General features: G+C 47.5%; 1 long non-coding RNA gene and 1 pseudogene across 1 annotated transcript; both read right to left on the minus strand.

Moving 5' to 3' along the window:
* Positions 1-8,952: 8,952 nt before the first annotated feature.
* Positions 8,953-10,160, minus strand: LOC120392829 (annotated as a pseudogene).
* Positions 10,161-20,563: 10,403 nt separating this feature from the next.
* LOC120392825 lies at positions 20,564-22,279 on the minus strand. Its single transcript, XR_005591800.1, has 4 exons — positions 22,251-22,279; positions 21,401-21,563; positions 20,925-21,056; positions 20,564-20,600 (listed from the first exon to the last, which is right to left on the minus strand). It is a non-coding gene; the product is annotated as an uncharacterized LOC120392825 (long non-coding RNA).
* Between the last annotated feature and the right edge of the window lie 4,236 nt (positions 22,280-26,515).

A 26,515-nucleotide genomic window follows, 5' to 3' on the forward strand; every position in this document is an offset into this window, starting at 1 on the left:
ATGTAATTGAAAGGAGGAGTGGAAATAGGCCCACAGTCTCAGAGCACCTCCCCATCCAGGGAGAGACAGGAGGGTGAGGAAATGAAAATATGGAGCACAAGCATGTACAGCTGTTCCCTAGGCACGGTTCAAAAATGAACCTGCTGCAAGTCACACAGCCTGTTTGGGTTATGCAGAGGGAGGCCGGTGGGGGGAAGAGGGCCTCGAGGGGCAGGGGACCAATGAAACGGTCTAGAGAGTAAGGGGTGAGAAGCAGGCTGGGAGCACCCTCCCACAAGACTTGCTCAAGGAAGACCTGAGAGGTGGGCAGTAAGGCAGCCCTCACCTTCTGGAGTACGTGCCATGGGGTTTGAGGGGTGGAAAGCCCCATGTGCTGGCCAAATGCCAGGGTATCCACCCAGTCCCTCTGGTCGTATTCCAGGAGATCTCTGATTCTGGTGATACCTGCCAGGACCAACCTCCGGCGCACTGATGGGGAGTCAAACAAAGGCCTGCACCTCGCCAGTTCTGGGAGAAGGACAGGCACAAGCCCACCCACATCTGACGTCTGAAGGCCCATCCCCCAGCCTAAGGGGATGAGCGACTAAACCCGGGGCCCAAGTGATTTCAGGGACAACCTAATAAGAAAACAAAGTCAGGAGTGAGATCATAGGGTCATAAACCGGGAGCTAGAGGTGGACACAAAGCAAGAACCCTAGATAGTGCTCACTGCTCCTCCAAGGTATCTGGGAGCCTGAGTCTGATGTGGCTCAGAGGACAGCTGCCTAGACACGTGATCAGAGGGAGGAACAGAAATAGGTCCCACAGTCATGGAGCACCTTCCCGTCCAGCATGCTCCTCCTGGTTTTATAGATGGCCACTTTGGTCAATGCCAGGAGGAGGTAGACCAGGGGAATCTCATGACTTCATGGGGCCATGGACAGGCTGTGCGTAAATCAGGAGGTGCATGGAAAAGTGGAGGCAGAACCTTAGGAGAAGGTTCTGAAGGAGCCAGCTGAGGTGCTGCAATATGGCACACTCAAAATAAATGTGTGCCAGGGTCTCCCTCATGTCGCAGAAGGGACAGGTGTTGGGGATGGGGGTGAACCGTGCCAAGTACATGCCCATGTTCATGTCTCCATGAAGGAGCCACCAGCTGATATCCCTGGTGGTCGTGGGACCAAGGTGGAATACAGGCTGGCCCAGTGGGGTTCCTCACCCACAAGAGGTGGCAGAAGGGCCCGCCACTTAGTACAGGGGCAGGACACAAAGGTGAGGAAATGAAATGTGTGGAGCACGAGTGTGTACAGATGTTTCATAGAATCATAGAATCTCAGGGTTGGAAGGGACCTCAGGAGGTTATCTAGTTGCTTGGCATTGCTCAGAAATGAACTGGCTGCAGATCTTGCAGCTGGCTCAGATTGCAGGGGTGAGGCAGCCAGGGCGGGGGGGGGGGGCTCGCTTGGCAGGGGCCCGATGTAAAGGTCTGGAAGGCCGGGGCAAGGGGTGGCGGGGAGCACCCTCCTGCAGGACCCAATCTGAGAAAGCCCAAGAGATGGCTGGTAAGGCTGTCTTCTCCTCCGAGAGTATGTGTCAAGAGGTATGAGGGGTGGAGAGCCCCATGCACTGATCTAGCACCCAGGAATCCACCCAGTCCCCCTGGTTGTAGTCCAGAAGGTCTCCAGTCCTGGTGGTTCCTGCCAGGAACAGCCTCTGGCACAATGATGAGGACTCCAAGAAGGCCTGCACCTACTGAAATTCAGGAGGCAGGCAGGTGCAAGCCTGCCCGTGTCTGAAGGCCCCTCCCCCAGCCTAAGGGGACGAGCTACTGGACCCAGGTTTCAAATAATTACAGAGGACAACTAATGAATAACAGGGTCAGGAGTGAGAGTCACAGGTACAAAATCAGGGATCTGGAAGGGGACACCGAGCAGAGAAACTCGGACAGTGATACTGCTCCTCAAAGATATCTAGGCAGCCAGGGGACACCACCTGGAGGAACTCTGCCTGGACAGCGGAGCTGAGGGAGGAATGGAAGTCACAGAGCATCCAGCATCCTCTTCCTGGCATTATAGATGGCCACCTTGGCCAGTGCCAGGAGATGGTTCACGAGGAGGTATAATGATTTCATGAGGATATGGACTGGGTGTGCATAAATCAAAAAGTGTGGGGGGAGGAAGTGTGGTCAGAACCTTAGGAGAAGGTTCTGGAAAAGGGGCTGCAACCTGGCACACTCCAAAAAACATGCGCCAGGGTTTCCTTCACACTGCAAAAAGGGCAGGCATCAGTGACAGGGGTGAACCGTGCAGGTATATGCCTGTGCTCATGAAATGTATGGCATACAAGCATCTACAGATGTGTCCCTTCCAACCCAGGGATACCTGTCCCACATCCCCTGGAGTAAACACAAACACACCAGAATAGTACAAGGAATATAGGAAAGGGAAATACTTCACCACGGAGGGATGAATGGAGAAAAACAACAGGGGGGAAGATAGGAGGAGCAGTAAAACAGGGTTACATCCAGCACAAGGCCCCAGTGGTACCACAGTCTGAAAGGGGCAGACACTGAGCAAGGAGTCCTGGGCAAGGTTCCAGTCTGGCAGTGAGTCTTCGGTGCCAGTAAACTTTCCCCAGCAAACCCCCACGATGTCCTCACAGAGCAACAACCTCCTCAATTAACTAGCTACAGCCTCCTTCTTTATTCCCAATGCAAGGTCACAAGCGCCAGTATCACAGCCCCATACAGCTCTGGGTCAGGCTCTGGTTTGTCCTTCTCAGGTGACTCCTGCCCGACACAGTGCTCCTCCTGGCTGCAGTCCTTGGGTGGCCCCAGTCAGCCGCTTTGTCCCTCCGAGGCTCCAGGCTAGTTCTCTGCTGCTGCTTTACACAAGGGCCTGCTCGGTGTAGCCGTCTTGTCTGGAGCTACAGTCATACCTGCCCTGTTTCTCTCCCACTCCCCAAGCCCCTGAAGCAACATGCACTTCTGCTTCAGAACAAGGTTATAAAGGGCCTATCAGGGTTCCCTCCCCACTCTGAACTCTAGGGTACAGATGTGGGGACCCGCATGAAAGACCCCCTAAGCTTATCTCTACCCGCTTAGGTTAAAAACTCCCGCAAGGCACAAATTCTTCCTTGTCCTTGGAACGGTATCGCTGCCAGTACCAAGTGAGTTAGACAAAGATTCAAGGAAAAGAACCACTTGGAGTTCCTGTTCCCTCCAAATCCCCACCAGCCCCTTCATCCTCTTTCCTGGGGAGGCTTGAGAATAATATACCAACCAAATAGGTTAACAAAGTGGGCTCAGACCAGCCCTTGGGTTTTTAGGACACTAAGAACCAATCAGGTTCTTAAAAGCAGAACTTTATGATAAAGAAAAAGTAAAAGAAGCACCTGTGTAAAATCAGGATGGAAGGTAATTTTACAGGGTAATCAGATTCAAAACACAGAGAATTCTCTAGGAAAAACTTTAACGTTAAAAAATAAATAAATAAATAAAATGCTGGAGTAAACCTCCTCTTAACCTAGGGAAAATTCACAAGCTAAAACAAAAGATAATTCAATGCATTTCCTTCCAATTACTTATAATTTGTAATATTAGATGTTTAGTTTGGATATGGCTTTAGGAGATGTATTTCCCCTGCCCTGGTTCCTCGCTGACCCAGAGAGAACACACAAAAAGAACAAAACTAAAAACTTTCCCCACAGATCTGAAAGTATCTTCTCCAGACATTGGTCCTTTTGGTCAGGTGCCAGCCAGGTTATTTGAGCTTCTTAACCCTTTACAGGTAAAGAGGGATTTTATGCTACCCTTAGCTGTGTGTTTATGACAGGGGCCATGCTCTCTGAACTCCAAGGGCGTTACACTGGCAAATAACTAACTAAAGAATGTTAAGTAATAAACACTAGAACTATTTGTTAGAGTTTGAAAACAGACTAAGAACAAATAGGAACAGAATTCCTCAAAAATCTTCAGCAGAGACTGCAATTCATGATTTTTCAGTGTATTCTCAAGAGATATGTTATATGTTGTTTTTATGACTGAGTCCCACCAATAGTGCACAAGACTGCCCATTGGCTTTGTGCTCTGTGATTGCCTCGGACTAGTGTTGTTAGTCTCTAACTTTCAGGAGCACTAATATTCAATCACAAAAACAATGTAATATCTACAGGAGAAAGAGATCCCCATCTTTTACACCTTATAAATTTAGGGATGAATTTATGAAATTTAATGTCATTATGTGCACATACCTGTTGAAACACTGTTTCCAAAAGAATGTTTACATAGTTGTCTGGAAGCATATTGTTTGCCTACTTGTTTCACAGCCAATTGATATTGAATCCACATAGCTGCACGCATGACATTTCAGACAAAAATACAGATGCACAAAATAATCTCAGGCAGGCTATTATTTATTGTTTGTACCCCAGAAGTACCTAGATGCCACAATTGTTGCTTGATGCTGTTCTAATGCACAGCAAAAAGACAGTTCCTCCCTAGAACATACATCAAAATTGAAGCTAAGACGCAACAAGTAATAGTAACAACAATTGAAAAGAATGAGGGATAAATAATGAGGGTAAAAGTAACAAGATCACGAGTTTGCAGAGGCCAACTATGTGCACGGATGGACAGTTTTGAGTTGGTTCATGTCTTTAATATAATTAAGTACGATAAATATCAGAAGTTCCTACTGGAGACATCTGCTTAGCTCTAATCAGTTGGCAACTTACCGCAGGCATCCGGAAGAAGTTGGTCTTAAGGAGCTATTTGGAGGAGCACAGTGTAATGGATTTATGGATTAGTTTAGAGGGAGTGACCCTGCATAAGAGTCAGAACGGAAGAAAATGGGAAGGTGCTTGTGTGACAGGTGAACTAACGGATGATAGGGGCTGACAGCATTGGCAGAGCAGAAGAGGCAGGATTATATACAAGAGTAGACAAGTGGGGAAGGTTTAGGTTGTGAAAGGTCCATAAAGGAGGAACAAAAAGCTTGCATATGACATGTTCTATGGGACTCGAGAAGGGGACTGACATTGTCACTGTGACAGGTCAAATAAATGACTTTGCAACATCAATTTTACTAGACAGGAGAGTGAGGTGGGTGCCAGGAAGGTCCGAGAGGACGCAGATAAGCACTGGAGAGATTTTTAGTCATGTAGACTGAGGGAATAGGCCTGATAATGGAAATACGAGGGAGAAGGAAGTGGCAAGGCTTGGATACAGTTTGGATGGATAGCTCTAGAGACAGTGAAAAGTCAAAGATGACTCTTAAGTGAGTCTGAGTGACAAGAAGGATGGTAGTACTGTCAATGGTGACTGAGAATGCAGGTGAGATCTTGAGAGGAATGAAAGGAGCTCAATTTTAATCAAGTTACAAAGAAATAGATAGGAAAATATCCACAAGGAGATGACAAAGAGACAGGCCAAGATGCAAGACTGTGGAGAGGAATCAGGTCTGGAATGGATCGCCAAACAACCAAATTTGTGTCCAGGTCAGGGCCGGTTCCAGGCACCAGCTTAGCAAGCAGGTGCTTGGGCGGCAGGTCCAGCTATTCGGCATCGGGTCCCTCACTCCCAGTCGGAGCGAAGGATCTCCCACTGAATTGCTGCAGATTGTGATTGTGGCTTTTTTTTTTTGTCTGCTTCAGGCGGCAAAATCTCTGGAGCCGGCCCTGGTCCAGGTTTTGTCTTATTGCAGTCTCACTCCAGTTGAAGAAAAAGGAAGTTTTGTCATTTGCTTCAATGGAAGGCACTTGCTGTCCCATTCCATTGCCGTTCAATTTGGCTAGCCTGTGCAGGGACTGTGGACTCCGTGCTCCTCTTTGTAAATTGGTGAGTACCATACCAGAAACTCATTTACAGTATGAGGCAATTTGGAACTATTTCAAATTAGGCACCTCCATGACTGTGAAGAGTACTTTGGACAGTACAGAAAGGCATGGAGCTGTCCAGCTGATGTGACACTCAAAAATTGCAAGTGGGAAATGCACAAAATCAGCTAGACTTGCCCTTTTCTTTAGTCTTTCTGATATTAGATACATAATGAACTGACATTGCACAGTTTGGTAAATAGGAACCTCCCATAGTAAGAGGAGGCCCTGAGATATAAACCTTGGTATCAGAGACCTGGTATGAGGCCTAAGGCCTAAACTAAAGTAATGGTCAAGACTTTGCTAACATAAAGCAAAGTTAAGTTGTGAGCCAGAGGCAGGCCCTGCTCACAGAAGCCGGCAAGGAAAGGACTGATGCTGCGAAAACAGACATACCTAAAAGGTACTGGATGCCAGATATCAAAACATTTGCATACTTCTACGTTCCACACAGATAACAAGGAACAAGCTGACCCATCCCAATTATAGGGCCAAAAGGGTAATATGATAGATAGAGTTGTTTTGTTCAAACCAACATGTAAAAAGTGAGAGGCGGCACCTTACTACATAGAGGGGTTGCACCTCAATATGTCAGGAGTGATGTGTAACGCAATTGTACCTGTCTATACGAATGCATCCCTGGGCCAGTGTCTTTGTCCAGCCTAGGGGGCAGTGGAGAGTCCCGCCACTGACTGAGCTGAGGCCATTGCCAGGGGGCACATATTCGTAGTATGTCCTGTAGAGTCAAGTCTAGAGTGAACTCTTACTGTGGTTCGTTTGACAATAAACTTGGCCGGGTGCCTTCATACCTTACTAGAGTCTGTGGTCATTGGGGATTCCCTCAGGGTCTGCTGTGCCAGCGATCTGCAGAGCCGGGGCAGCACACAGAGGGAACACACGCACAGCTGATTGATATCAACATTGAACAGAACAGAGCACCACACTGGGAGCGTCCGATGACACCTCCTACAAAAGAAAGTCGACTAGTTTGGCCCTGCCTGCTACTAGCAAGTTTGATGCTAATCACAAGATTTCTCACAGTGACAATAATAGGACACAGTAACAGCTTAAAACTGAGTAGTGGTCCAGGCTTAAACAGTCATTGGTGCAGGACTAGAACTGGGGTCTGTAAACTAGATACTGTGATCCCTCTGCTATTGAGTCATTCTGGCGGCTCTTTGGCCCACTGTATTTCATACAAAGTGAAGCAGCTTCTTCAGATGAGAGTAAGAAAGCCCTCCCTCACTCTCCCTGTAGCCCAGTACTTAGCATACTCCCTTGAACAGTGAAAGACCTGGGTTCAAGTGCCTGCTCTGACACAAGAAGAGGGGGGATTTGAACCCTGGTCTCCCACCGTCAAGCTGAATGTTTTAAATACTATGTAAAAAAGGGCATCACAACCTCCAAGTTGTCTTTTCTTTTCCCCCTTCAGACAGGGCTGACATTGATTAAACACCTAATTCCAGGAGGGTTCACAGCTGTGACTCCCAAGTGGCATTAAGTGGACTCGAGCCTAATCCTCTACTCAGCATTTGCTATTGGCTAGCTTCAGCAGCCTCTCACTCAGCTGCTGTGAATCCCATTCTTAGGTGCCCAACTCTACACATACATTTATAGGAGCCTGCGTACCTGAGTCAGGGCTGAAGATTCCAATAAGTCGCAGGGGACCTAAAGTTAGGTGTTTCAACACTGAACCTAAGTCCTCTTTGTGAATTTAGCCCCAAATTGCTCCTTAAAATGTGATGCCATATAGAGTTGCCTTTTATGTCTGTGAATAGGGCAATCCTGGGGAATTAATGGGATGCCATCCCAAAAACTGTGAAGCAAGAAATGCTCTGCTGTCTTTTATTTTTTTATAGTTAAACAAACCCTCAGTTGAACTATTGTGAATTTATTTCAGCATGAGCTTTTGTGAGCTACAGCTCACTTCTTCAGATGGCTCATGAAAGCTCATGCTGAAATAAATTTGTTAGTCTCTAAGGTGCTACAAGTACTCCTGTTCTTTTTCAGGAACTGATGCAGATACCTGGTAAGTGGCAACACCTGACTTAAAAATGTGTTACCAGCCTCAGACCTCTCAAGAAACATCTCAACTTGGTGGAGAATGTTAATCTAACCAGTGAACATATATCAGTGGTTGGAAATAAAGTCCCTCCTCTAGTTACTAGTTACTGACATATTGATAAAGACCCTCCTCTAGTTACTAGTTACTGACATATTGATTCACACCTTTGTGTTGTTCCAGGAGCTCTTAAACACTTTAAGCCCAAAGGAGTATGATTTCTGTTTCTAATCATTTGGTCAAGCTGGCTTCTTGCTGCATCCCAAAAATTTCCCAGCTGTTGTGCAATGACAAACAACTATAAGGTTTGGATTTTCATAAAACTATTAAACAAAAATTAATCATTCACATCTGTTGATCCAGATTATAAAACAAAGACAGAATTAATAGAAGACAATTAGCAAACATTTACTGCATTTTTGTAACTGTTCATCTCATTATTTCTGACACAATTACAGTACAGATATTGATAAAAATCTTGTGGCATTTTAAAAATAAAGAGAATATGATTTTGTTCCAACTTCAGTATTCTGTAATGGATAGATCATGCGCCAGATTCACCCCCAGTGTAAGGTAATTGATGCCAATGGAATTATACTGATAATTAATTTGGCTCCTTGTTTTCAGAGTGTTTTTGAAAGATGCTAATTGAGATCACAGTAAATTGCAGACTAAATGGACTCTGGGACTAAATGGAGCATGTAGGATGGCATAGCTTATGTTCTACTGCAGCATGTGCCATATACCAAGGGACTGCTTTCATTGGGCTTTGTATCAGGTCCCCAGGACACATTGCTAAGAAAATACAACTGTCCAAAAATATTTAATAAGGTTTTTCCATGAAGTGCAACTTTAGGAAAGTAATGCATTGGAGCCCTGCCATCTAAAATACATTGATGGGTTGCAAGAAGGAACCAAGGCAACCACAGCTTCAGCTTAACCCATGGCTGCTCTTTAAAGATCAAGTCCTAATTCTCCTCTGATTTTAATCTTTAGTAATTATTTGAGGCCAATGCATAATATGATATTTATGGCCTTGTATACTTTGAGCAATGATGACAAAACAGCAGTGCAGTTTCCATGTGTTTTCCAAACACAGACATTCCTTCAAATGCACATCAGTGTGTGAGCAATCTCCCTATCATGATACATGGTCTGCCCGTCACTAAGTCATCTATTTAATATTTATAGCAGAGGCATTTCTAGTACTCGTGTTGCCACTGTATCTGAACACCAGTTAAAAAGCTATGAACCTAATCTTGCAACCAATTGTTACCAGGCATAGAGCTTACTATCCTTCAATGGGACAGCTCATGGTAATAAACCTTATGACCTGGAGCTACTCTTGGTAGGATTAGGGCTACTTTAACTTTCACATTGTCCAAAGAGATATAAAATCGGACTTTCTGTGATCTCTAATTGTGTATATTCATATCAGTGTAACACAGGTTGAAAAATGAGATTGTATTTAGCAAGGTAGCCATCATTGTAAATGTACAGGACTTGGTCTGAGGGATTATAGTTGATACTTTGAATTGTTTCTAACATTTTATCCATAATTATGCTAATTTTATCTTCCTGTTCAGTGTTTGTGTTGTATGTGTAAAATATTTCCTCTTTCCGAGTGTTGACAGGTCTTGTGGCATATAGAACACCACATATGATCAAGTGTTGGAAATGGACGGTTTGTACTGCCTTGTATTCCAAGTATGGAGCACATCAAGTGTGGTCTCGTTGAGTTTGCTAATCATAATGTTCCCTGTGTTGTCCTCGGTTGAATAAATTACCCACAATCCACTTTCATCCACTGCAAAGTCCATATCTTGCCACCCAACACCAGCATAAGAGAAACGGTTACCATAAGCAGCATTCAGCAGAGTTTTCCTCACAGACAATGTGTTTCTGTTTAAATCGAGCTTGCTTGAATTATATACATTGTAATACATGAAGTTATTGTAAACTGCAGTGCCACTGCCTTCCCCATATTGAATTTTTAACTCTCTAGCATTTTTAATAGCAGCAAATCTTTGTAGGAATTATGAAGTCTGTAATATTCTAAGAGTCTCCCATCTGTGTTCAAAGGTGCAACCCAGTATAGGTCCTTCTGAGGAGTCCGAAGAAAGCAATCCCTACCCCAGGAACCATATTTGAAGGAAAATCCTCTCCAGTTCAGCTGTACAACATAGGGCTGGCTGATATTCACAATTCCACCATGACCACAGCTGCCTGTAAGCAAAGAGAACATGCAGGCTTTTCAAATGGCATGATTAGGAGAGAGGCTTTAGTGTATGCGCTTTATAAGAATTAGCATTGTTGCAAGAACAGAAAATATACATATTTTTGTCAAAGATTTTCCTTGCACCATGTAAACAGCACATGGATTTCAGTTCTGTAGCGGTTCCAGTCTGACTGAAATACAGTGGTCATACCACTAGAACTGGGATCATACTGAAAAAAAACAGCCAACACTTCAGCAACACATTTTAGAGATCTCAGTTTTTAGTTGGTACTCACTTGCAGTAAATAAGTGATTAGCTTCTGTTTCAGATAAGTGACCAGTTTTCTGTTTCTACCTATTCTATGCTTTCCACTCTGCTGGGCTGGGAAATCACATAGAAAATACAATTTCAGAAGCATTTTAGGTCATTTTCTCCTGCAGTGGAGCACAGTTCTGGAAATATGGGAAACGAGAAGGTGGAGGGAGAATTAGCAGCACTAGTTCTAGAGGCTCATCTCAGATTAGCAAGCTACTGTCAAAATCACCACTTTAAAATGATACTTCAGAGTGCCTTCCATCTGAGGCTCTCAATGCAATTCAGATATTAATGTGCAGAGCCAGGGCTGGCACAACCCATTAGGTGACCTAGACATTTGGGAGTGGCATCGCCTAGGCGGTCGTCATCGGTATTTTGGGGTATCTGTCGGGGGCACCGGCGCTTCTGAGCATAGCCTTATAACAGCTCTGTAAGGTAGAAGTAAATATCCACAATTTACATGTAAAGTAACTATAAAGTAACGATACAACCTATTTCAACCAGGATAGTCTTGGTTTTTCTTATGATGCCCCAGGATAATTGAAATATCCTGTTGGGTTTTTTTTCATTTCATCAGCCAAAATATTTGTTTTTTTTATAGCTACACAATGCTTGTTCAAGATGCATTGCTATGCTGAGTAGAATTTCCACTGTTTACTGAGAACAAACAGCCCGTGGAAAGAGTTTTCAGTGTAATGAACAATGTCTGGAATGAAGAGAACTTGAATTGAAAGCAAACACTATCAAAGCTGTTCCTTTGCTCAGAACAACTGTTGATGACACTTGTTCAATGCAGAACACTAAAGTATTGGAAAAAATCCTCCACTTCAAAATACACAGGTCTCCCTGGGTCAGATGCTGGCAGTGGTAACATCAGCACACTTACAAATAAAAGTATCCTTTTGTCTGACTCTTTGCAGCCCTAAAAGATGTCCCTATGAATGTGTGCCAGTTTTTTCCCTTTAAAAGCATGGTCATCTGAGACACAGACATCTCTCGCTGGAGAGAATCAAGGGATACTATGCCAGGCTGGGTAAGACGCTCAAGGAATTTGAGGCTCAGGTGATCTTCAGTGGGATTCTACCTGTCCCTAGGGAAGGGTGACAAAGGGGTGACAGGATTGTGATGATAAATAGTTGGCTCAGGGAGTGGTGCTATAAGGAGGGCTTTGGGATGTATGGGCACTGGGAGGATTTCGGGGACAGAGAACTGTTCTCACAGGATGGGCTCCACCTGAGTAGGGAAGGAATTAGACTTCTAGGAGGGAGGCTGGCTCATCTGATCAAAAGAGCTTTAAACTAGGAATTGGGGGGAGACAGTTGGGAGATGTCCAGGCACTCTCCACGCCTAATTTAAACATTGAGAGGGAGGACAACAGGATAAGAACAGATATAGCCAGAGGGAGGGGTTTGGACGTAAGGAAGATGGGGGGATGGATACTAGACCAATAGGTCATACTGGTGGTACTGTGTCCCTACCAAATTGGGTAACAAAGGTGAGAGAAGCCAAACAGCAAAAATTAGGATGTTTGTTCACCAATGCGAGAAGCCTAGGTAACAAAATGGAGGAATTGGAACTCCTGGTCCGAGAATTGAAACCGGATATCATAGGAATAACCGAAACATGGTGGAACGGTAGTCATGACTGGAGTAAAGGTATGGAAGGGTATGTGCTGTTTAGGAAAGACCAAAACAAAGGTAAAGGTGGGGGAGTAGCATTGTATGTCAATAATGAGGTAAACTGTAATTAAATAACTAGTAATGGAATGGATAATACGGAGTCTGTTTGGGCAATAGTCACATTAGGGAAGAAAACTACTAGAGCCTCCCCTGGGATAGTGATTGGGGTGTGCTATAGACCGCCAGGATCTACCCTGGATATGGATAGAGAACTCTTTAATGTTTTTAAGGAGGTAAATACCAATAAGAACTGTATGATCATGGGAGACTTTAACTTCCCGGATATAGATTGGGGAACAAATGCTAGTAATAATATTAGGGCTCAGCTTTTCCTAGACGTGATAGCTGATGAATTCCTTCATCAAGTAGTTGCAGAACCGATGAGGGGGGATGCCATTTTAGATTTGGTTTTGGTGAGTAGTGAGGACCTTGTTGAGGAAATGGTTGTAGGGGACAACCTTGGCTCGAGTGATCATGAGCTAATTCGGTTCAAAATAAATGGAAGGATAAACAAAATTGCATCTGAGACTAAGGTTTATGATTTCAAAAGGGCTAACTTTACTAAATTAAGGCGACTAGTTAGGGAAGTGGATTGGACTAACATATTTAGGGATCTAAAGGCGGAAGATGCCTGGGATTATTTCAGGTTGAAGTTGCAGGAGCTGTCAGAGGCCTGTATCCCGAGAAAGGGAAAACGGTCCGTAGGTAGCAGTTTTAGACCGAGCTGGATGAGCAAGCGTCTCAGAGGGGTGATTAAGAAAAAACAGAAAGAGTACAAGGAGTGGAAGATGGGAGGGATCAGCAAAGAAACCTACCTTATTGAGGTCAGAGGGTGTAGGGATGCAGTGAGAAAGGCCAAAAGCCGGGTAGAGATTGACCTTGCGAAGGGAATTAAAACCAATAGTAAAAGGTTTTTTTAGCCATATAAATAGGAAGAAAACCAAAAAAGAAGAAGTGGGACCGCTTAAAACTGTAAACGGAGTGGAGATTAAGGATAAGCTAGGCATGGCACAATATCTAAACGAATATTTTGCCTCGGTCTTTAATGAGGCTAATGAAGGGTTTAGGAATAGTGGCAGAGTGACTGATGGGAATGAAGGTGCGGGGTTGGAAATTACAGTATCCGAGGTAGAAGCCAAACTTGAACAGCTTAATGGTAGTAAATCAGGTGGCCCGGATAATCTTCATCCTAGAATATTAAGGGAATTGGCGAGTGAAATTGCAAGCCCATTAGCGATGATTTTTAATAAATCTCTAAACTCGGGGGTTGTACCGTTTGACTGGAGATTAGCTAATATAGTTCCTATATTCAAGAAGGGGAAAAAGTGACCCGGGTAACTACAGGCCTGTTAGTTTAACATCTGTAGCATGTAAAGTCATGGAAAAAATATTAAAGGAGAGAGTAGTTACGGACCTTGAGGTCAATGGCAATTGGGACAAATTACAACATGGTTTTACGAAAGGTAGATCGTGCCAAACCAACCTGATCTCCTTCTTTGAGAAAGTAACAGATTTTTTAGACAAGGGAAATGCGGTGGATCTAATATATCTTGATTTCAGTAAGGTGTTTGATACGGTACCGCATGAAGAATTACTGGTTAAATTGGAAAAGATGGGGATCGAAATGAAAATCCAGAGGTGGATAAGGACCTGGTTAAAGGGGAGACTGCAGCGGGTCGTATTGAAAGGTGAACTGTCGGGTTGGAGGGAGGTTACCAGTGGAGTTCTTCAAGGTTCGGTTTTGGGTCCGATCTTATTCAATCTATTTATCACTGACCTCGGAACCAAAAGTAGGAGTGGGCTGATAAAGTTTATGGATGACACGGTTGGGAGGTATTGCCAATTCAGAGAAGGACCGGGATATCCTCCAGGGAGATTTGGATGACCTTGTAAACTGGAGTATTAGTAATAGGATGAAATTCAATAGTGAGAAGTGTAAGGTTATGCATTTAGGGATGACTAACAGGAATTTTAGTTATAAGCTGGGGACGCACCAGTTGGAAGTAACTGACGAGAAGAAGGACCTCGGAGTCCTGGTTGATCACAGGATGACTATGAGTCGGCAATGTGATGGTTAAAAAGCTAATGCGGTCTTGGGATGCATTAGGCGAGGTATTTCTAGTAGAGATAAGGAGGTGCTAGTCCCGTTATACAAGGCGTTGGTGAGACCTCATTTGGAGTACTGTGTGCAGTTTTGGTCTCCCATGTTTAAGAAGGATGAATTCAAACTGGAACAGGTACAAAGAAGGGCCACTAGAATGATCCGAGGAATGGAAAGCCTGTCGTATGAAAGGAGACTTGAGGAGCTCGGTTTGTTTTCCTTAACCAAAAGAAGGTTGAGAGGAGATATGATTGCTCTCTTTAAATATATCAGAGGGATAAATACCAGGGAGGGAGAGGAATTATTTCAGCTCAGTACTAATGCGGACACGAGAACAAATGGATATAAATTGGCAGTCGGGAAGTTTAGGCTTGAAATTAGACGAAGGTTTCTAACCATCAGGGGAGTGAAATTCTGGAACAGCCTACCGAGGGAAACAGTGGGGGTGAAGGACCTCTCTGGCTTTAAGATTAAGCTTGATAAGTTTATGGAGGGAATGGTTTGATAGGATAATGTGATTTAGTCAATAGGTCAATAAAGTGCGACCACTGGTAATTAGTACCGAGGGTCAATGTTGGGATATTGAAAGTCTTTTTCCTGAGTGTCTGGCTGGAGAGTCTTGCCCACATGCTCGGGGTTCAGCTGATTGCCATATTTGGGGTCGGGAAGGAATTTTCCTCCAGGGTAGATTGGCAGTGGCCCTGGAGGTTTTTCGCCTTCCTCCGCAGCATGGGGCAGGGGTCGCTTGCTGGAGGATTATCTGCTACTTGAAGTCTTTAAATCAGGATTTGGGGACTTCAACATCTGAGTCAAGGGAGAGAATTATTTCAGGAGTGGGTGGGTCAGCTTTTGTGGCCTGCATCTTGCAGGAGGTCAGACTAGATGATCATAGTGGTCCCTTCTGATCTTAAGTTCTATGAAACTACGATTCTAAGTGACCTGCACAGTCACACAGCAAGTGAATGGCAGTGCCAAGACTCAAACCAACATTTCCTAACTCAAAGTCAGATGCTTTAACCACTAGATATTGCACCCTCTTAGAGGTGAAGTAAAGTTTACCTGCCAAGACCTGAGTTTTATGTTTCTATTAATTGATCAATTCAGAGCAACAGCTAATGATATCAAATCAGTGCAGAGGTTGCACATGCTCTAGTTACCCCATAGTGAAAGGGAACTTTTTTGCAACTGGCTTTTAAATGCATGGGGGAGTTATTGAAAAGTATATGGCTGCATACTTGGTTTGGTGTGTTTTATAAAGCTGCTGTTTTGTGTGTGAGAGAGGTCTGTGCAGGTATAGGTGTAGATTTTTTTAAAGTATTTTGTTTGTTTCAAAACAACAGGGTTTTGTACTGTGCAAAATGTGGTTTTAAATGAATTTTAAAAGCAGTTTGATTTTTTATTCTGCAAAATGAGATGTATTTAAAAAAAATGTGAGTTTGTGTTTTTTGTTTTGTTTTTTAAGTGGTAGAAATAAACTCAAAACCTGTGTTTGCTGTACAGCCTGCAATGGATTATTTGTTTGAAAGCTATGACTTTTTAAATAGAAAAACACCCTAATGAATATTTAGTTTTTAAGTTTACAAGATGGTTTCATGTGTTTTATAATAATGTTGTTTGCTCCACAGTACGGTCAAAACAGGAAAGATCCTTAGACCAGAGGGAAAACAAGCTCAAAAGAAAAAGGAAAGAGACAGCTGAAAAGGAAAATTCACCAGCCTCAGTGACTCATGGATGGATGAAGTCCAGTAAATATATTTTGCTTATTGGTTTGGTTGTTCTATGAGGTTTTGTATTTTAAGTAAATACAAAGGTGTGGGTGAGAAAAATGGTAAAGTTCAGTTTTGTAAAATGGTCCCCCCCACTCCCCCAGAGGCATGGGCAACTTTTCTGACAATGCTGTAGTCAGAGCTACAAGGACACCTCCTCCAGAACCGCCAAAGAACCAGGAAGTTGCTTTGAGTTCTTTAACAACACAAAACAGCACAAGAGTACAGATGAAGCATCCGGGCAGTTCAAATCTCATATACGTCAAACCAAGACTCTAGTAAAAAAATAAACAACCACACAACTACAACTCCAGTTCCTCAGCGGCCACTGCCACACCAAACCCAGAGAAAAATGTGAGCGAAAACGCCCACATTCACAAACCCAGAGCCCACACACTAGGGGCTCTGAACATGTGCAAAACCACACACATTCACAAACCTGGAGCATGCACTCTAGGGGTTGTGAATAAAAAACCAAGGACTGACAAACCATTCTCCCAAAACCATAAGCTCATCACAGCTTCCCTTTTCTAGTATTTGGGAAGAGTTTGATGCTTCATTCAGAAAACTGATGGATGCTGTATCCTCGGGGGGGGGGCTAAAAGAACGGCATTCTGAAAAGAATTGGGAAAAATATGACACTTCGTTCAGAACACTGGTGACCTCTGTATCCTCGTGGGGGCTAATGAATGACTGCAACTCGCTTACTGGATGCAGAAATGAAGTCTGTTCTTCAAAGAACTGATTTAGCTGAATACTAAAAGGCTAAACTTTACAGTGCCATGCTTCAAAGGTACCTAATGTACATGAAGCAGAGCGATGCAGAAAAAGTGAAAATAAGTCTGTTTCTACCAGAACAGGAACAGAATGTAACTGCCAAACCCCCAGAAACACCAAAGACCTCAGACTCTGTTGCTCAGGAGGTGTTGGATAATGTGAATAAGCGTTATAAGAAAAATGCATTAGTATTGCTAAAGAAGCTGGGCCAGGATAAAAATATCTCTTCATGGAATGATAAAGGGGCTTTTGTGTACAAAGGCTCTGTAGTTAATGGTTCTAACATGCTCAACTTAGTCAGGGCCGTCACCAGTGGTGAGCTCCAGTTGGTTCGCACCGGTTCGCAAGAATCGTTGTTAATTTAGAAGTTTTTAGAACCGGTTGTTCCAGGACAACCGGTTCTAAAAAGCTTTTAAATTTAACAAAGGCTTGGGCAGCTGTCCACCCAGCCCCCGGCCCCAGCTCACATCCCCCTCTCCCCAGAAATCTCCGCCCTTCTTCTCCTCACTTCCTGATTCCCACGAATCAAATGTTCGCGGGAAGCCTGAAAAAAGCAGTAGGCAGGTAAGCCGGGCATGTGGGGGAGGGGGCGGGACAGCTTCCCCTGGCCCCGGCCGAGCGCCCCAGCCCAGTCCCAGCCAAGCACCCCCAGCTCAGGCTGGTCCCAGCTGCGTGCCCCCACGGCTCCGGCCCCAGTCCGGCCCGGGGTGTCGGGCCCCACGGCTGCGGCCCGCCCGGGAGTCGGGCCCACGGCCGCGGCTGTGGCTCCAGCCCGGGAGTCGGGCCCGCAGCTGCGGCCCGCACCGCCCAGCCCGGGAGTCGGGCCCCGTGGCTGCGGCCCGGCCCCGTGCCGGCCCGGCCCAGGGACTCGGGCCCCGTGGCTGCGGCCGCGCCCTGGCCCCGGTGCCAGCCCGCCCAGGAGTCGGGCCCCACGGCTGTGGCTGTGGCTCCAGCCCTGGTGCCGGCCCAGCCCTGGCCCCGTGCCAGCCCGGCCCGGGAGTCGGGCCCCGCGGCCCGGCCCAGCCCTGGTGCCGGCCCGGCAGAGCGGACCCGGTCCTGGGCCCCAGGCAGTGTGGTAAGGGGGCAGGGAGTAGGGAGGAGGTGTTCGTGGTTGTGGAGGGGTTGATAGGGTTAGGCAGTCAGAGGGCAGGGAACAGGGGATTGAATGGGGCAAGGATCCCGGGGCAATCAGGAAGGAGCAGGGGTTGGATGAGGTGGTGGGGGCACTTAAGGACAGAGAGAGAAGGGGTGGTTGGATGGGGCAGGGGTCCTGGGGGCCATCAAGAATGAGAGGAGGGGTTGGATGGGGCTGCAAAGGGCAGTCAGGGACAGGGAAGGGGGATGGGTCAGGAGTCCCGGGGAGGGTGTCAAAAACATGGGGGTTGGATGGGGCACGACCCTCATGAGGTGAGGAGGAGGGAGCCAGTTGTTAATATTTTGGCAGCTCATCACTGGTCACCCAGACACGCCTGTTCCTAGCAGACATGTACCTAAAAGATGGGATGTGTTTATGAATGTCATGGCAGAACTAAATGTACCATCTTCCATCACGGGCAATGCGCCAACAGAGATCTATTGAACACTCCACAACCTCGACGGTCACTTAATCATTCATTTACCTGTGTTCACCTTGTTCGCCAGTGACTCCCAAGCCACAGTTGCATTCCACCTCTAAGGGGGTGAACAAAGAGAGGCCACCATGCTCATCAGGTGTCTCACAAGCATTTGGGTTTTGGACTTGGGTTCCAGCGTATCCATCAATGCCTGGGCCAAAAGACTCCCTTGGTCACCCCTCCTCCTCCTCCTCGGGACTGTCGCTGATGTAGACCTTTCTCTATGGATGGTCAAAGACTGTCGTGGCTAGGACAAGGTCCAAAGTTCTAAGAGGGGTGATGAAGGAGTCCATGTACCCTCTCAGAAGCCTTTCGATGATTTCGAAAACACGAGTGCTTGGTAGGATATGGCCTCCTCTGTCTGGTGCTCGGACTTATGGGGTAATAGTGCTGCACTCTGATTGGCAGAGGGCCTTGGGATCAGTTCTTAGTGGGGTCATACGGCCCACTTTCGGACGGGTCACCCTGCCCCAGAACTTGCCCTGATTGGTCAAAATCTCCTTTTGGGGTAGTCCTATTGGGGCAAAACCCATCCTAATTGGTAGAGGGCAGTGGGAGGAGTTCAGAGAAGGGCACATGACACAACTTGCTTCGGTCATGTGGCCACCTTGACCCCTGAAGTAATACCCCCACAGGACGGGACTTCCAGTGACAAGTGGAGGGACTAAGGGTCATGTGGCAGGGTTAGGGTTTGACTGATGGTAGGACGCTTATACTACTGCAGGGTGTCCGAGTCAAGAATTGTTGAATATGTCTAGGCAATACCAGAGCCAGTGTCTAAGTCTAAGCCAGAGATCAAAGCCAGATGATCAGACCAAAGATCAGCCAAGTTCACGGCAAGCCAAAGTTCAGATACAGGCCAAAGGTCAAATCCGAGTAGTCAAAATCCGAGGGGTTGGGGAAGATCAGGAGGAAGAGACAATGCTGGAGCGGGTGGGTGTAGGGCCTGGAGTGAGGCTAGAGAAAGGGAAGGAGAATACTGACCCAGGGTTCATAACCAAAATCTGGAGCCAAGAAGGGTCACGCCAAAGTCAAAGCCAGAGACTGGAGCCAAGAGTTAAGCCAGAGTCAACAGTGAAGAAACCAGAGGGCAGGGCAGGGCAGGGTGGTACATGCGGGTGGGAACGAGGATGACTTACTGGAGCCCTAGAGACCCCTAATTGTGGGACTCCCTTCCTAGGAATAAAAGAAGGACAGTTGGATGACAAAGATTTCTCTGACCCTGGGGTCCAAGCCAAGGGGAGCTCCCATCCAGGCTATGTGCCAGGATGCCATCACCCTCCCTGTTCATTTCACTCTCACAGACCCCCTAGCCGGACGGGAGAATAAAGGGCAGAAAGCAAAGGTGCCCCTGGGGGAAAGGCTCTAGTCTGAGACCCAGTCCACTTCCCAGATCTACGCCCAGGATTGTGTGACCAGGACCACAGCCCTTCCCCTACATCTCAGTTCCCACCTGCCAGATGGGGAGGATCCTCCCCTGCCCCAGTGCGTTAGGGGGGAGTTTCATTCCTGGCTGGGAAGGGTTCAGCTACCAGGTGGGTGGATTGGGCCCCAGGTGAGGGATGGTCAGACATTCGCTGCATCAGAGATGACACAGGGCCATGAGAAGGTCTGAGCAGTGATGACAGGGGAGGGGCTCCATGTCAAGCCACCCCTCCCAGACTGCAATGCCTATTGAGCATAACCCCTGGTTCTGCGGATGCTCTCATTTCTGGGCCAGCCCCACAGCCCGGACAGCCTGATTCTTCCAAACCAGTATCTTGCCTGGCCCCAGCTCCAGGGGTTGGGGTGCGGCATGGTGTTGAGAGTGAGGTACTCGGCTTTGGTTTCTCTCAGTGCTGTGGGCTCTATGGCCACTCCCTGGCCCTTCCACAGGAGACAGAGCAGTACGTGTGGCAGGGAGTGAGAGATTCAGGACATGCGAAGGGGGGGCTGTTCAAGGCTGTCCCAGAGAGCACAGGCCCTGCAGTGCTTTGGGTACCTGGTACAAGCACCTGACATTCCCGCCTCCTCTGCTGAGGGATGGGAACAGCCACAGCTGGGGGTAACCTAGCTGGAGGAGGATCTGTGACTCGGCTCTGGGCCCAATCAGCGCCAGGATTAGGCAGGAGGATGGGGGTCCTGGTACCTGAGATTGTAAACCGCGCCGTGGAGCTGGACATGATGGAGCTTTAGCTCGATACCACGGGAAGATTTTCAATCAGCTCCTGGGAGACTTCAAGGAAACAAAACTGTGTGTGAGACTCAGGTCCTGCACACCCACAGGCACTTCCCAGGGAGGAGGCCAAAGTGCTCTGCAGAAACAGCCAGTGTCACCACCACCTCTAACCAGCTGGGCCACCCACCCTCCCTCCTCCCCTTTAGTCTTACAATTCCCCCACTGCCAGCTCCTGATCAGTGTCACAATTATCCCCTTCCCTGTCCCCCAGACTTCAGCCCCAGGAACCCCTGTCCTCAGCTTCCCACTCCGGCCCCACTAACTCTTCCTCCCATATCTGTATCCCTTGCCCCAGAGGCCGGGCATGGGGGTCTCACTCACCGCAATGCTCTCCACAAGGGCTGCTTTTGAAAAGTGGGGTTCCAGGGTGTCCCACCCCTGCTGCTGTGCCGAGACGCACAGACTTGGGACAGCTTGGAGGAAGTGGAGCTGTTTGGCCCTGTCCTCCACCAACTAGGAGTGGGGTGGGGAGAGAGAGAGCCTGTTACATTGGGACCTCCCCGCCCAACCCAAACCAGCTCTAGGCACAAGACCTCCATGGGGTTGATAGGAAAGCCGCCCCTTCCCGAAACCAGTGTCGCCTGCACAGACAGGGGTTGTAACTTGACAGTGTCATGGAAAGAGGACACCTTGGCCTGTGTGGGACAAATGTCCCCACTTTGGGATGCCAGATAACAGAGGAGATGTGTCCCCCAATTGCGGGCGAGGGATTCTCTGGTACAAGACCCCCTGCCTGGGTGGGGATGGAACAAGGAGCAGGACAGACTCGGTGGCAGCACAGCTGGGGATTTTTGTACCTCATCTCTGCCCTGGAGGTGCTGCTGGATGACTCTGATGGTGTCTTGTTCAGGGGACACATCCTCCTCCTCTTCCTCCTCCTCACCCGCTTCTCCTTTTCCTACTCCTAAACCCACTCCTCCTCCTCCTCCTTAACTCACTCCAGCTGGGCACTGGGTGTCTCTGCACCAGGGAAGGAAGGAGAAAGTATAATCATGGGTGGCAAGTTTGTAGAAATGTTGGTGGTTAGAACCCGCCCCATCTCCGCCCCCAAACTCTGCCCCCACCTACCCAAGGCTCTGGGCGGTTTCTGGGGGAGGTATGGGGTGCAGGTCCTGGGCTGGGGATTAGGGTGCAGGCGGGGGGCAGGCTTGGGGAGGGAGTTTGGGTGCAGGCTCTGGGCGGGGGGGGGGGAGGTAGGAAGGGGTGAGGGGTGCAGGCTCTGGGAGGGAGTTTGGGTGCTGGGTGCAGGCTCCGGGCTGGGGCAGGGGGTGGGTGTGCAGGAGGGGGTGAGGGGTGCTGGCTTTGGGACGGAGTTTGGGTGTAGGCTCTGGGCTGGGGGTGGGGTGTAGAAGGAGAGGAGTGCATACTCTGGGAGGGGGTGCACGCTCTGGGAGGGAGTTTGGGGATAGGAGGGAGTGCAGGTGAGGGCTGTGGGGCTGAGGATGAGGAATTCATGATGCAGGAGGGGGCTCAGGCTAGGCAGAGGTTGAGGTGTGGGGTGATGGCTGTGGGGCTGAGGATGAGGGGTTCATGCTGCGGGGGGGCTCAGGGCTGGGGCAGAGGATTAGGGTGCAGGGGGATTAGGCAGCAGGTTTAAAACAAATAAAAGGAAGTTCTTCTTCACAAGGCGCACAGTCAACTCCTTACCTGAGGAGGTTGTGAAGGCTAGCACTATAACAGCATTTAAAAGAGAACTGGATAAATTCATGGTGGTTAAGTACCAGAAATGTCCATGCACCAGAAACACAGATGCAGGTGAGCAACCGTTTTCATGTTCTCTCCACAGGTACTAGTGCAGAGAATGGAGTGGATGATACATCTGAGGGAACAGAGCAGAAGGAGACTCCACTGATTGGAAGGCATGAGATGCACCGTCCTAGGGATGGGGGTTCCACGACCACCACTCCCAAGAGGCGGAGGAGGAGGGTGGTGGTGGTTGGGGACTCTCTCCTCAGGGGGACTGAGTCATCTATATGCCGCCCTGACCAGGAAAACCGAGAGGTGAGCTGTTTGCCAGGGGCTAGAATTCATGATGTGACGGAGAGACTGCTGAGACTCATCAAGCCCTCAGATCGCTACCCCTTCCTGCTTCTCCACGTGGGCACCAATGATACTGCCAAGAATGACCTTGAGCATATCACTGCAGACTACGTGGCTCTGGGAAGAAGGATAAAGGAGTTTGAGGTGCAAGTGGTGTTCTCATCTATCCTCCCTGTGGCAGGAGAAGGCCAGGGTAGAGACCGTCGAATTGTGGAAATCAAGGAATGACTACGCAGATGGTGTCGGAGAGAAGGGTTTGGATTCTTTGACCATGGGATGGTCTTCCAAGAAGAAGGAGTGCTAGGCAGAGACAGGCTCCACCTCACGAAGAGAGGGAAGAGCATCTTTGTAAGCAGGCTGGCTAACCTAGTGAGGAGGGCTTTAAACTAGGTTCACCGGGGGAAGGAGACCACAGCCCCGAGGTAAGTGGGGAAGTGGGATATCAGGAGAAAGCACAAGTAGGTGAGTGCAAGAGGGGAGGGCTCCTGCCCCATACTGGGACACCAGGACGATCAGTGAGTTATCTTACATGCCTATACACAAATGCAAGAAGCCTGGGGAACAAGCAGGGAGAACTAGAAGTCCTGGCACAGTCAAGGAATTATGATGTAATTGGAATAACAGAGACTTGGTGGGTTAACTCACATGATTGGAGTACTGTCATGGATGGATATAAACTGTTCAGGAAGGATAAGCAGGGCAGAAAAGGTGGGGGAGTTGCGTTGTATGTAAGAGAGCAGTATGACTGCTCAGAACTCCAGCATGAAACTGCAGAAATACCTGAGAGTCTCTGGATTAAATTTAGAAGTATGAACAACAAGGGTAATGTCGTGGTGGGAGTCTGCTACAGACCACCAGACCAGGGGGATGAGGTGGACGAGGCTTTCTTCCAGCAACTAACAGAAGTTGCTAGATCACAGGCCCTGGTTCTCATGGGTGACTTTAATCACCCCGATGTCTGCTGGGAGAGCAATACAGCAGTGCACAGACAATCCAGGAAGTTTCTGGAAAGTATAGGGACAATTTCCTGGTTCAAGTGCTGGAGGAACCAACTAGGGGTAAAGCTCTTCTTGACCTGCTTCTCACAAACAGGGAAGAAATAGTAGAGGAAGCAATAGTGGATGGGAACCTGGGAGGCAGTGACCATGAGATGGTCGAGTTCAGGATCCTGACACAAGGAAGAAAGGACAGCAGTAGAACAGAGATCCTGGACTTCAGAAAAGCAGACTTCGACTCCCTCAGGGAACTGATGGGCAAGGTCCCCTGGGAGAATAACATGATGAGGAAAGGAGTCGAGGAAAGCTGGCTGTATTTTAAAGAATACTTATTGAGGTTGCAGGAACAAACCATCCCGATGTGTAGGAAGAAAAGTAAATATGGCAGGCGACCAGCTTGGCTTAACAGTGAAATCCTTGCTCGTCTTAAACACACAAAAACAGCTTACAAGAAGTGGAAGATTGGACAAATAACCAGGGAGGAGAATAAAAGTATTGCTCAGGCATGCAGGAGTGAAATTAGGAAGGCCAAATCACACTTGGAATTGCAGCTAGCCGGAGATGTTAGGAGTAACAAGAAGGGTTTCTTCAGGTATGTTAGCAACAAGAAGAAAGTCAAGGAAAGTGTGGGCCCCTTGCTGAATGAGGGAGGGAATCTAGTGACAGAGGATGTGGAGAAAGCTAGTATACTCAATGCTTTTTTTGCCTCTGTCTTCACAGATAAGGTCAGCTCCCAGACAGCTGCACTCTGCAGCACGGTATGGGGAGGAGGTGACCAGCTCTCTGTGGAGAAAGAAGTAGTTCGGGACTATGTAGAAAGCTGGACGTGCACAAGTGCATGGGGCCAGATGCACTGCATCCGAGGGTGCAAAGAAGTTGGCCAATGAGATTGCAGAGCCATTGGCCATTATCTTTGAAAATCATGGTGATCGGGAGGTCCCAGATGACTGGAAAGCTAATGTAGTGACCATCTTTAAAAAAGGGAAAAAGGAGGATCCGGGGAACTACAGGCCAGTCAGCCTCACCTCAGTCCCTGGAAAAATCATGTAACAGGTCCTCAAGGAATCAATTCTGAAGCACTTAGAGGAGAGTAAAGTGACGAGGAACAGTCAGCATGGATTCACTAAGGACAACTCATGCCTGATTAACCTAATTGCCTTCTATGAGGAGATAACTGGCTCTGTGGATGAGGGGAAAACAGTGGATGTGTTATTTCTGGACTTTAGCAAAGCTTTAGATACAGTCTCTCATGGTATTCTTGCCAGCAAGTTAAAGAAGTATGGCCTAGGTGAATGGATGGTAAGGTGGATAGAAACCTGGCTAGATGGTCAGGCTCAACGGGTAGTGTTCAATGGTTCCATGTCTAGTTGGCAGCCGGTATCAAGTGGAGTGCCCCAAGGGTCGGTGCTGGGGCCGGTTTTGTTCAATATCTTCATTAATGATCTGAGGATGGTGTGGACTGCACCCTTAGCAAGTTTGCAGATGACACTAAACTGGGAGGAGTGGTTGATACACTGGAGGGTAGGGATTGGATACAGAGGACCTAGACAAATTAGAGGATTGGGCCAAAAGAAATATGATGAGGTTCATCAGGACAAGTGCAGAGTCCTGCACTTAGGACGGAAGAATCCTATGCACTGTTACAGACTAGGGACCGAATGGCTGGGCAGCAGTTCTGTAGAAAAGGACCTAGGGGTTACGATGGACGAAAAGCTGAATATGAGTCAACAGTGTGCCCTTTGTTGCCAAGAAGGCTAATGGCATTTTGGGTTGTATAAGTAGGGGCATTTCCAGCAGATCAAGGGATGTGATCATTCCCCTCTACTCAGCACTGGTGAGGCCTCATTTGGAGTACTGTGTCCAGTTTTGGGCCCCACACTACAAGAAGGATGTGGATAAATTGGAGAGAGTCCAGCGGAGGGCAACAGAAATGATTAGGGGGCTGGAGCACATGACTTATGAGGAGAGGCTGAGGGAACTGAGATTGTTTAGCCTGCAGAAGAGAAGAATTGTGGGGGGATTTGATAGCTGCTTTCAACTACCTGAAAGGGGGTTCCAAAGAGGATGGATCTAGACTGTTCTCAGTGGTCAAAGACGACAGAACAAGGAGTAATGGTCTCAAGTTGCAGAGGGGGAGGTTTAGGTTGGACATTAGGAAAAACTTTTTCACTAGTAGGGTGATGAAGAACTGGAATGGGTTACCTAGGGAGGTGGTGGAATCTCCTTCCTTAGAGGTTTTTAAGGTCAGGCTTGACAAAGCCCTGGCTGGGATGATTTAGTTGGGTTTGGTCCTGCTTGAGCAGGGGTTGGACTAGATGACCTCCTGAGGTCCCTTCCAACCCTGAGATTCTATTATTCTATGAATGGCTAGACTCTGTATGTCAGAGGATGGAGATGGATGGCAGCAGAGAGATCACTTGGTCATTGACTGTAAGGTCCAGTCCCTCTGGGGCACCTGGCATTGGCCACTGTCAGTAGACAGGATACTGGGCTAGATGGACCTTGTTCTGACCCAGTATGGCCATTCTTATGTTCTTAGAAGTCCTTGAACCAGTGCCCAGTACGCAAATATGAAACCTCTCTATTTCTACCTGAGATTCTGCTATGTACCGCCCAAGGGTCACATTTGCCACTTTGGCCACAGCATTCCACTGGGAGCTTATGGTCAGCTGATTATCCCCATGACCCCAAGCCTTTTCAGGGTCGCTGCTTCCCAGGATGGAATCCCCATCTTGTACATAGAGCCTCTATTTTTCTTACCTTCTACACAGGTGATGACTTCTTTGACAAAATCCACACAGAAATGAAAAAACCTCACAAAGAATCTCTCCCCACCAATCCTCTCTTGGTCCTCACAGAGAGACCATGAGATGGAGG

This window comes from Mauremys reevesii, unplaced genomic scaffold (genome assembly GCF_016161935.1).
Source record: "Mauremys reevesii isolate NIE-2019 unplaced genomic scaffold, ASM1616193v1 Contig118, whole genome shotgun sequence".
NCBI classification, from domain to species: domain Eukaryota; kingdom Metazoa; phylum Chordata; order Testudines; family Geoemydidae; genus Mauremys; species Mauremys reevesii.